The sequence below is a fragment of the Anomaloglossus baeobatrachus genome, unplaced genomic scaffold (assembly GCF_048569485.1).
Source record: "Anomaloglossus baeobatrachus isolate aAnoBae1 unplaced genomic scaffold, aAnoBae1.hap1 Scaffold_302, whole genome shotgun sequence".
Lineage (NCBI taxonomy): Eukaryota > Metazoa > Chordata > Amphibia > Anura > Aromobatidae > Anomaloglossus > Anomaloglossus baeobatrachus.
Genome location: NW_027442447.1, coordinates 195,708 through 207,928, shown reverse-complemented (window position 1 = coordinate 207,928; position 12,221 = coordinate 195,708). Strand labels below are relative to the sequence as shown.

Sequence of the window (12,221 nt, the reverse complement as noted above, 5' to 3'; positions counted from 1 at the left end):
GTTGATTTTTTCTTAAGAACTACGGCTTTGGATGTCTAACTGATTGATCTCCTCCTGCTTTTACTGAGATTCATTCTTTCCCATAATTTCTTTTTAGTTAAGGACCGCTTCTATCTCCAAGAGAGAGGAGTTGCGATGGGGGCATCTTGTGCGCCCTCATACGCAAACCTCTTTCTTGGACATTGGGAGCGGTCTATTTTATATCCAGATTCGGAGATGGGCGCAGTTCATATGTGGCTGCGCTACATCGACGATATTTTTTTGATTTGGCAGGGGGAGATCAATCACTTGGACATCTTCATGCAACGACTCAACGCTAATGCTAATAACATCAATCTTACTTATGTCTACAGCAGTGATGAAATTGATTTCCTGTGTGTGATTTCCATGTGCGAGTTTTTAAAGGGAACGATGGACTTTTGTGCACAGATATTTTTCGTAAGAAAACAGCGGTGAATTCTCTTCTGAGTGCCAAATCTTCACACCCAAGTCAGGTGATTAACTCCATACCTGTTGGTCAATTTTTACGTGTTAGACGTGTCTGCTCCAGTGATGCATTGTTTGAACGACAGTCGGATGATTTAAAAAAACGATTTGGAGCTCGTCACTATCACCACAAAGCCATACAAGATGGCTACACTAGGGCGAGGGACACCCCACGTAGTGAGTTGCTCAAAACTCACATTAAGAAGGATGATGGTGATGTAATTCGTTTCATTACCCCTTATCATGCGCAGTGGAGGGAAATGTCAGATATTATCAAAAAACATTGTCCAATCCTCCATACTGACAATGATCTATCTCACATTTTGACTCCGTCACCTGCGATTACACCCAAAAGGTCAAAAACCCTTAAAGATCAAATTGTGAGAAGTCACTACATTCCCGCTGCTGTAAAACCATTTGGGGCCATTAAGGGCATAAGATGGGGCTCCCGACCCTGTGGAGACTGTGGCGCTTGCCCACAGATGGACCGTGCTGTGGAATTTTGGGATTCATCACAGAAAACCACATATAGAATCACTGACTTCATCAACTGCCGGACATCAGGGATTATCTATTGGGCAATATGCCCGTGTGGTCTGGTGTATGTGGGGCTCACATCCCGTGAGCTCAGGGTGCGCATTCTTGAGCACCTCCGTGATATCAGGAATGCGGCCAAACTGCACAGACCGGAAGACATTTGCCTTTTAAAGAATATCCCCAAACATTTCAAAGAATGCCATAATTCCAACTGGCGATTGTTGAAGTTCAGGGGTATTGAGAAGGTCCATCTTGGGGCTAGGGGTGGCGACCTAAAAAATGCCCTACTTAAAAGAGAAGTCCGCTGGATAACATTGCTTGACACCATTAAACCTAAGGGTCTTAATGATCTGGTCAGTTATAGACCCTTTTTGATCTGATTTGACTTGTTGCTCTGCGGTGCTGCGCCATATGGAATTGTAATTGCTGTTGGCTGTTTTGCCATCGGTTTTATATTTTTGTTTTTAACCATTTTTTATTATTTTTTCACTATATGATTTTTCAGATGTGGTTGGCTATGTAGGCTTGACATTCAGGATGGATGAGATGGAAAAGAAAGAATGGAAAAGAAAAAAAGCGGAAATGATGTCTGCACCTATGGATTCACAGCCATGTATATGAACAGCACACCTAAAAAGAAATGTCCTGTACTTTTAATCTATTGTAACATTGGTGTGATGACTATTTATTTCTGTATGGATTTGGTTGTCCGCTTTCTGTGCAGCATTGCTGTGCTGCCCTCCTCCTTTCCCTTCTCTAATATGGTGCTGATAGCCTCCGTCCTGTATGCACACGGCCCCCTGATCCTCCTTCCTCCTCTCTGCCCGGCGTCACATTGGGAGTCTGACTTGAGCGCATGCGCGGTCTGGCTTCCGGGACGCCGGCCGGCGTGGGTGATGGACATCGGGTGTCCCTTCTCCAATATGGTGCTGACAGCCTCCGTCCGGTGCGTGCACGGCCCCCTGATCCTCCCTCCTCCTCTCTGCCCGGCGTCCTATTGGGAGTCTGGCTTGCGCGCATGCGCGGTCTGACTTCCGGGACGCCGGGCGGCGTGGGTGATGGACATCAGGTGTCTGCGGCGCGCCACCATAGGACGGTAAGGAATACTGGCCCCTATATAAACGGCCACCCACATCACCCCTGCACCTCCCGACGAAGCGGCAGCGAAACGCGTCGAGTGCAGGGGGGTGTGCATGTTGAGGGTCTCCCCAGATTCTGTGGTAAGATACCAGATCCAGCAACACAGCTCAGTGGTCCCACTCAGGATCCCTGGTGGCATCACTATTTTTCATGTATATACCTAATCATGGAACTCTTTTTGTTAATATGGTACCATTAACTTATATCTGCTATTCTGGGCATTTACAATTGCATAAGAGGGTCTGATTATTGTATACACTATGCCAAGGGTTGCATTATGTTGTCAACTGTTTCCTTTGACATATGATTAAGACTCAATTGTCTTTCTGTGTATTTTGTTGCTCCTTATACTGTTGGGTTGCTGCACACATATGGCTAACCTTGCTATAATACAAATTGGAGGGCAATTTGTGCAATAACTGACACTGTATGTCCTATGAATACTTATGGCATGTTGTGGGATCTTTTGAATAACCTGGTGATTTGATCCATTGGTTGTGTTATCATTGTACCTTATGAATTATTTCCCATATGATCATGTTTTCCTGGCTGGACCCCCCAGGCGCACCCCCCTGTTTTTAATATAAATCTACAAACACTACTGTGTACTCTGTGCTCTTTTTGTTGTTATCCCTATAATTAACTTTGCATACTCATAAATAAATTTGCACCTCATTATAAAATGAAACATGTTTTTGGAGTATTTAATTAGATAGAGGTGCAATAATTATTCAATATGAAGGTCTTTTTGCTGTTTTTGTGGTCTTTTTTGGTGACCGTTCATACACATGGTTTGTGATATTATGGACCTAATTATTCAATTGGTTTTGTTCTCGTACACACACGGCTCCGCTCCGTACACCTCGTACACACACGGCTCTGCTACATCCACACTGTAAACCCCTCCTGACCCCACACATAAACTTCCCCTCATCCAGCACCATGACAACCAGCACAGCAGAGTCCTGCATACACTGAGGAGCTGATCATGTGACCCCTGACTCCTCCCCTCCATGTGACATCATCACAGGTCCTGGAAGCACAGAGCAGCCATATATCTAGTGTGCGGCTCTGCAGGTGGAGGTAGGTGCAGGGTATTATATATCTAGTGTGCGGCTCTGCAGGTGGAGGTAGGTGCAGGGTATTATATATCTAGTGTGCGGCTCTGCAGGTGGAGGTAGGTGCAGGGTATTATATATCTAGTGTGCGGCTCTGCAGGTGGAGGTAGGTGCAGGGTATTATATATCTAGTGTGCGGCTCTGCAGGTGGAGGTAGGTGCAGGGTATTATATATCTAGTGTGCGGCTCTGCAGGTGGAGGTAGGTGCAGGGTATTATATATCTAGTGTGCGGCTCTGCAGGTGGAGGTGTGTGCAGGGTATTATATATCTAGTGTGCGGCTCTGCAGGTGGAGGTAGGTGCAGGGTATTATATATCTAGTGTGCGGCTCTGCAGGTGGAGGTAGGTACAGGGTATTATATATCTAGTGTGCGGCTCTGCAGGAGGAGGTAGGTGCAGGGTATTATATATCTAGTGTGCGGCTCTGCAGGAGGAGGTAGGTGCAGGGTATTATATATCTAGTGTGCGGCTCTGCAGGTGGAGGTAGGTGCAGGTTATTATATATCTAGTGTGCGGCTCTGCAGGTGGAGGTAGGTGCAGGGTATTATATATCTAGTGTGCGGCTCTGCAGGTGGAGGTAGGTGCAGGATATTATATATCTAGTGTGCGGCTCTGCAGGTGGAGGTAGGTGCAGGGTATTATATATCTAGTGTGCGGCTCTGCAGGTGGAGGTAGGTGCAGGGTATTATATATCTAGTGTGCGGCTCTGCAGGTGGAGGTAGGTGCAGGGTATTATATATCTAGTGTGCGGCTCTGCAGGTGGAGGTAGGTGCAGGGTATTATATATCTAGTGTGCGGCTCTGCAGGTGGAGGTAGGTGCAGGGTATTATATATCTAGTGTGCGGCTCTGCAGGAGGAGGTAGGTGCAGGGTATTATATATCTAGTGTGCGGCTCTGCAGGTGGAGGTAGGTGCAGGGTATTATATATCTAGTGTGCGGCTCTGCAGGTGGAGGTAGGTGCAGGGTATTATATATCTAGTGTGCGGCTCTGCAGGTGGAGGTAGGTGCAGGGTATTATATATCTAGTGTGCGGCTCTGCAGGTGGAGGTAGGTGCAGGGTATTATATATCTAGTGTGCGGCTCTGCAGGTGGAGGTAGGTGCAGGGTATTATATATCTAGTGTGCGGCTCTGCAGGTGGAGGTAGGTGCAGGGTATTATATATCTAGTGTGCGGCTCTGCAGGTGGAGGTAGGTGCAGGGTATTATATATCTAGTGTGCGGCTCTGCAGGTGGAGGTAGGTGCAGGTTATTATATATCTAGTGTGCGGCTCTGCAGGTGGAGGTAGGTGCAGGGTATTATATATCCAGTGTGCGGCTCTGCAGGTGGAGGTAGGTGCAGGGTATTATATATCTAGTGTGCGGCTCTGCAGGTGGAGGTAGGTGCAGGTTATTATATATCTAGTGTGCGGCTCTGCAGGTGGAGGTAGGTGCAGGGTATTATATATCTAGTGTGCGGCTCTGCAGGAGGAGGTAGGTGCAGGGTATTATATATCTAGTGTGCGGCTCTGCAGGTGGAGGTAGGTGCAGGGTATTATATATCTAGTGTGCGGCTCTGCAGGTGGAGGTAGGTGCAGGGTATTATATATCTAGTGTGCGGCTCTGCAGGTGGAGGTAGGTGCAGGGTATTATATATCTAGTGTGCGGCTCTGCAGGAGGAGGTAGGTGCAGGTTATTATATATCTAGTGTGCGGCTCTGCAGGTGGAGGTAGGTGCAGGGTATTATATATCTAGTGTGTGGCTCTGCAGGTGGAGGTAGGTGCAGGGTATTATATATCTAGTGTGCGGCTCTGCAGGTGGAGGTAGGTGCAGGTTATTATATATCCAGTGTGCGGCTCTGCAGGTGGAGGTAGGTGCAGGGTATTATATATCTAGTGTGCGGCTCTGCAGGTGGAGGTAGGTGCAGGTTATTATATATCTAGTGTGCGGCTCTGCAGGTGGAGGTAGGTGCAGGGTATTATATATCTAGTGTGCGGCTCTGCAGGAGGAGGTAGGTGCAGGGTATTATATATCTAGTGTGTGGCTCTGCAGGTGGAGGTAGGTGCAGGTTATTATATATCTAGTGTGCGGCTCTGCAGGAGGAGGTAGGTGCAGGGTATTATATATCTAGTGTGCGGCTCTGCAGGTGGAGGTAGGTGCAGGGTATTATATATCTAGTGTGCGGCTCTGCAGGTGGAGGTAGGTGCAGAGTATTATATATCTAGTGTGCGGCTCTGCAGGTGGAGGTAGGTGCAGGTTATTATATATCTAGTGTGCGGCTCTGCAGGTGGAGGTAGGTGCAGGTTATTATATATCTAGTGTGCGGCTCTGCAGGTGGAGGTAGGTGCAGGTTATTATATATCCAGTGTGCGGCTCTGCAGGTGGAGGTAGGTGCAGGGTATTATATATCTAGTGTGCGGCTCTGCAGGTGGAGGTAGGTGCAGGGTATTATATATCTAGTGTGCGGCTCTGCAGGTGGAGGTAGGTGCAGGGTATTATATATCTAGTGTGCGGCTCTGCAGGTGGAGGTAGGTGCAGGGTATTATATATCTAGTGTGCGGCTCTGCAGGTGGAGGTAGGTGCAGGGTATTATATATCTAGTGTGCGGCTCTGCAGGTGGAGGTAGGTGCAGGGTATTATATATCTAGTGTGCGGCTCTGCAGGTGGAGGTAGGTGCAGGGTATTATATATCTAGTGTGCGGCTCTGCAGGTGGAGGTAGGTGCAGGGTATTATATATCTAGTGTGCGGCTCTGCAGGTGAAGGTAGGTGCAGGGTATTATATATCTAGTGTGCGGCTCTGCAGGTGGAGGTAGGTGCAGGGTATTATATATCTAGTGTGCGGCTCTGCAGGTGGAGGTAGGTGCAGGGTATTATATATCTAGTGTGCGGCTCTGCAGGTAGAGGTAGGTGCAGGGTATTATATATCTAGTGTGCGGCTCTGCAGGTGGAGGTAGGTGCAGGGTATTATATATCTAGTGTGCGGCTCTGCAGGTGGAGGTAGGTGCAGGGTATTATATATCTAGTGTGCGGCTCTGCAGGTGGAGGTAGGTGCAGGGTATTATATATCTAGTGTGCGGCTCTGCAGGTGGAGGTAGGTGCAGGGTATTATATATCTAGTGTGCGGCTCTGCAGGTGGAGGTAGGTGCAGGGTATTATATATCTAGTGTGCGGCTCTGCAGGTGGAGGTAGGTGCAGGGTATTATATATCTAGTGTGCGGCTCTGCAGGAGGAGGTAGGTGCAGGGTATTATATATCTAGTGTGCGGCTCTGCAGGTGGAGGTAGGTGCAGGGTCTCTGTTATTTTGGGGTCATCATTATCATTAACCCCTTCATTTCTCAACTATTTTCACCTTTAACCAGTTCAAGACCAGTTTCCCGTTATTCCTGACCGGCTAATTTACGTTCAGTTTAACCCCTTAAGGACGGAGCCAGTTTTGTACTTCATGACTCGGCCATTTTTTTGACATTCTGACCAGTGTCACTTTGACAGGTTTCGAGAGGTAACGCCAAAAAGTGGACCCCACGGTTTATTACCCACTTTCTTATGCGCGCGGTGATTCCCCACATGCGGTCAGAAACCTCTGTTTGGACAAATGGGAGGAGCCGGAATAGTAGACGGAGCAATATTTGAATCTCGGAACACAAATTTGTCTGAAATAGATTGCGGGCACCATGTAGCATTTGTAGGGCCCCTAAGGTACCTAAACAGCAGAAACCCCCACAAGTGACCACATTTTGGAAGCTAGACCCCTCAAGGAATTTCTCTATGTGTTTGGTGAGCACCTGGAACCCCCGGAGGCTTCACAGAATTTTAGAACGTTGAGCCGTGAAAATAACAAAAATACATTTTTACCACAAAATTGTTACTTCAAAAAGAAACCTTTTATTCACAAGGGCAACAGGAAAAAATGCACCATATAATTTATTGTGTAGTTTCTCCTGAGTATGCAGATACCTCATATATGCTGGAAATCAACTGTTTGGGTGCACGGCTGGGATCGGAGGGGAAGGAGCGCTATTTGACTGTAAAATTGGCTGGAATCATTAGCGAATGCCATGTTGCGTTTGGAGAGCCCCTGAGGGGCCTAAACAGAGGAGCTCCCCCACAAGTGATCATATTTTGGAAACTAGACCCCTCAAGGATTTTATTCAGGGATATAATGAGCATTTTGAACCCACAGGTACTTCACAGAATTTGATAACCTTAGGTTGTCATATTGAAAATCTTCATTTTTTTTAACAAAAATGTTGCTTTAGCACCAAATTTCTCACTTTTTCAAGAGGATACACCAAAAAGTGCATGCAACAGTTTGTTAGCCAAATTTGTATGAGCTCATTGATACCCCAAATGTGGCCAAAAACCTCTGTTTGGACAAACGGGAGGGCTCAGAACGGAAGGAGCACCATGTGAATTTTGGAAAAGTTGAAATAAATGGCGGGCACCATGTCACGTTTGCAGGGCCCCTAAGGTACCAATACAGCCGAACCCCCCCCCCACCCCCCCCACAAGTGACTCCATTTTGGAAAGTAGACCACTCAAAAATTTTATTCAGGGATACAGTGAGCATTTTGACTCCACAGGTAGTTCACAAAAATGTTGCTGTAGTGCCAAATGTCTCACTTTTAGGCTGTGTGCCCACAATCCAGCGACACTGCATCTAGGACGCAGTGTTAGCCCTTCTGTGCAGATGGCAGTGTTGTCCACACGAGAATGCAGCTGCCCGTGCCCACGATCCGGGTTCAGGCCGCTGCGGACTTTATTCTTCTTGCGAAGAACACTCTCATCTCCACAGCATAAACTTATATCCTGCGTAGACCTCAGGAAGCCGCGCCGCTGGTCAGTTTATGCTGCAGATAAAAGAAGCACAATGGGCATGAGATTTCTAAACATCCCACTACTGCGCTTGTACTGCACAAAATCCCAGTCAAAACACCCTGCGTCCAAACCGCTGCAAATCCTGATCGTGAGCTCACACCCTAATAAGCTAGGATGGATAGATGGCTGGATAAATAGATGTAAAACACATATATAATGTCCCACCCCCCTGCATATTCTAAGCTGGCACCATTTAATAACTTTGATGTGGCACTAAAGGGTGTTTAACCTTTTATTTAGTCCCCCAAAAAACAATTTAAATAAATAATTAAAAAAAAACAACAAAAAAAACCAGCTAGGGTAAAGCAGACGGCTGCAGACCACAGCTGGCAGCTTCATATTGGCTGGTATTCCAAAATGAAGGTCTCCCCATGCTGGTTTTTTAAATTTATAAATAATTAAAAAAAAGTGGGGACCCCCCTGTGAAGGGGTCCTTTTCCCATATCACACAATCAACAGAGCGAGAGATGAGTGAACAATCCAAAGCATATTTATTCCATGCAATATAGAATGACGATCAAATAATCCACCACACGGAGGGTAAAACTAGTCCAGAAACGACATAAATATCCCGGAGTTCAGTCACACTCCTCCAGCAGTCCTTCTCCAGGAAAATCTGGGTTTCTCACAGTCTCTCTGGAGTGTTGACTGCAGCCTCAGCGTCTCCCTCAGACTTTCAATCTTGTTTCTTCTCTCTTGTAAAGGCCACGTCACACTAAGCAACATCGCTGCTAAGGAACAACTTTTGTGACGTAGCAGCGATGTTGCTAGTGATGTCGCTGTGTGTGACATCCAGCAACAACCTGGCCCCTGCTGTGAGGTCGCTGGTTGTTGCTGAATGTCCTGGACCATTTTTTAGTTGTTGCTCTCCCGCTGTGAAGCACACATCGCTGTGTGTGACAGAGCAACAACTAAATGTGCAGGCAGCAGGAGCCGGCTTCTGCGGACGCTGGTAACCACGGTAAACATCGGGTAACCAAGAAGCCTTTACCTTGGTTACCCGATATTTACCTTCGTTACCAGCGTCCGCCACTCTCACACTGTCAGTGCCGGCTCCCTGCACGTGTAGCAGAGTACACATCGGGTAATTAACCCGATGTGTACTGTGGGTAGGAGTGCAGAGAGCAGGGAGCCGGCACTGACAGTGTGAGAGCGGCGGACGTTGGTAAATATCGGGTAACTATGGTAAGGGCTTCTTGGTTACCCGATGTTTACCGTGGTTACCAGCGTCCGCAGAAGCCGCAGAAACCGGCTTCTGCTGCTTGCACACCTAGCAGAGTACACATCGGGTAATTAACCCGATGTGTACTGTGGCTAGGTGTGCAGGGAGCCAGCGCATAAGCGGTGTGCGCTGGTAACCAAGGTAAATATCGGGTTGGTTACCCGATATTTACCTTAGTTACCAAGCGCAGCATCGCTTCCACGCGTTGCTGCTGGCTGGGGGCTGGTCACTGGTTGCTGGTAAGATTTGCCTGTGGGACAGCTCACCAGCAACCCGTGTAGCGACGCTCCAGCGATCCCTGCCAGGTCAGGTTGCTGGTGGGATCGCTGGAGCGTCGCTCAGTGTGAAATCTCACCAGCGACCTCCTAGCAACTTACCAGCGATCCCTATCAGGTTGTATCGTTGTTGGGATCGCTGATAAGTTGTTTAGTGTGACTGGGCCTTAAAGGTGGCTTTACACACTGCAACATCGCAAACGACATCACTGTAACGTCACCGGTTTTGTGACGTAATAGCGACCTCCCCAGCGACATTGCACTGTGTGAAACACATCAGCGACCTGGCCCCTGCTGTGAAGTTGCTGATCGCTACAAATCGTTCAGGACCATTCTTTGGTCCTTTGTTTCCCGCTGTGCAGCAAAGTCTCAGTGTGTAAAGGGGACTTAAAACACTGGAAACGAGTGATGTGTCACAATATCTGTCAATCACTATTCTCTGTCAGTCGGTCTCTCCCTCTCGGTCTCTATTCTCTCTCTGTCGGTCCGTCACTATCTCTGTCCCTCTCTCACAGTCTGTCGGTCATTTTCCCCTCCTCTCTCATACTCACCGATCCCCGATCCTCGGCGCAGCACTGCACGGCATTCACACTGTTGCGGTGGCTTTTCCTCTTTTGAAAAAGCCGGCCGCTCATTAAACAATTTCGTATTCCCTACTTTCCCCGCCCACAGGCGCCTATGATTGGTTGCAGTGAGACACGCCCCCACGCTGATTGGGTGCAGTGAGACACCTGTCAATCACAGCAGCTGGTGGGCGGGTCTATACTGTGCAGTGAAATAAATAATTAAATAATTTAAAAAAACGGCGTGCGGTCCCCCCCAATTTTAATACCAGCCAGATAAAGCTCTGATCGCGCTACTCACCTCAGTTGCTGCTTGGAGGTGGCAGGAGCGGCGGTGTATTCTGCTGCTCCTGTCACCTGCATGCAGCAGAGCTGGAAGCGACGCTGGAGGTCCGTGGATTACGCCGGACAAGGAGGGCTTTTTGGGGCTGATTAAATTGGTGATGAGGGAATGTGTTTGTGTTTTTTATTAATAATAAATGATTTTTTCAGTTGTGTGTGTTTATTTACTGTAATTTACAGATTAATCATGGAAGGATTCTCGGGGAGACGCCTGACATGATTAATCTAGGACTTATTGGCAGCTATGGGCTGCCATTAACTCCTTATTACCCCAATTTGCCAACGCACCAGGGCAAATCGGGAAGAGCCGGGTACAGTCCCAGAACTGTCGCATATAATGTATGCGGCAATTCTGGGCGGCTGCTGACTGATATTGTTAGGCTGGGGGGCTCCCCATAAAGTGGAGCTCCCCATCCTGAGAATACCAGCCTTCAGCCGTATGGCTTTATCTGGCTGGTATTAAAATTGGGGGGGACCGCACGCCATTTTTTTTAACTATTTAATTATTTATTTAACTGCACAGTATAGACCGGCCCACCGGCTGCTGTGATTGGGTGCAGTGAGACACCTGTCACTCAGCGTGGGGGCGTGTCTCACTGCAACCAATCATAGGCGCCTGTGGGTGGGGAAAGTAGGGAATACGAAATTGTTTAATGAGCGGCCGGCTTTTTCAGAATAGTAAAAGCCGCCGCAGCAGTGTGAATGCCGTGCAGCGCCGCGCCGGGGATCGGGGAACGGTGAGTATGAGAGAGGAGGGGAAAATGACCGACAGACTGTGAGAGAGGGACAGAGATAGTGACAGACCGACAGAGAGAGAATAGAGACCGAGAGGGAGAGACCGACTGACAGAGAATAGTGATTGACAGATATTGTGACACATCACTCGTTTCCAGTGTTTAACTAGCTAGGTTGTTCTGCAGGTCCGGATCGCTGTTGCGTCGTTGGCCAGGTTTGCCTGTTTGACAGCTCACCAGAGACTTTGTAGCGATCCCGGCCAGGTTGGAATCGCTGGTGGGATCGCTGAAAGTCTCAGTGTGTAAAGGGGCCTTAGGTCTAACCCAGAATCACTAATCTCTCAGGTAAACAGAAAGTTAGGTGGATTCCAGGCCCCCTCCCCCAGACCTAGGCACAGAAGCACTTCAAGGGGATATAACCTGACTTAACAGGACAAACAATATATCGAATAGGCAGACTACCACGCCCAAAACATGAACCCACACAAAATGGTATATAACCCACAATATCACACCATGATATCCCCCAAATTGGATTTCCAGCCAAGGTAAAATGGATAGCTGTGGTCTGGTATTCTCAGGATGGAAAGAACCATGGTTATTTGGCCCTTCCCAGCCTAAAAATAGCAGGCCTCAGCCACCCAGAAGTGGCGCATCCATTAGGTACGCAAATGCTGGCGCTTCGCCCCAGCTCTTTGCATTGCCCTGGTACGGTGGCAAATGAGGAAATAAATGGGGTTGTTTTGGGTTAGGGTTAATGATGTCACGGCGTCTATCAGATACCCGACAGCAATAACCTAGTCAGTAATAAAAAAAGACAAAAAAATTATTTATTTGAAAAAGCACTCCCGAACACATTCCCTCTTTCACCAATTTATTAAAAAGAAAAAAAATCCGGTCTGCCATAATCCATTTTGGAAGTCATACGACGACTTTGGACCTTCCAGAATAT

The 12,221-nt window shown here is 47.8% G+C and overlaps 2 protein-coding genes across 2 annotated transcripts in view; one reads left to right on the top strand and one right to left on the bottom strand.

Annotated features, from left to right (window-relative positions):
- LOC142268471 (uncharacterized) overlaps positions 1-12,221 on the bottom strand; it is a 202,153-nt gene that overhangs the window by 94,304 nt on the left and 95,628 nt on the right. The gene's annotated exons all lie outside the window — the stretch shown is intronic.
- LOC142268468 (uncharacterized) overlaps positions 1-12,221 on the top strand; it is a 53,199-nt gene that overhangs the window by 32,015 nt on the left and 8,963 nt on the right. The gene's annotated exons all lie outside the window — the stretch shown is intronic.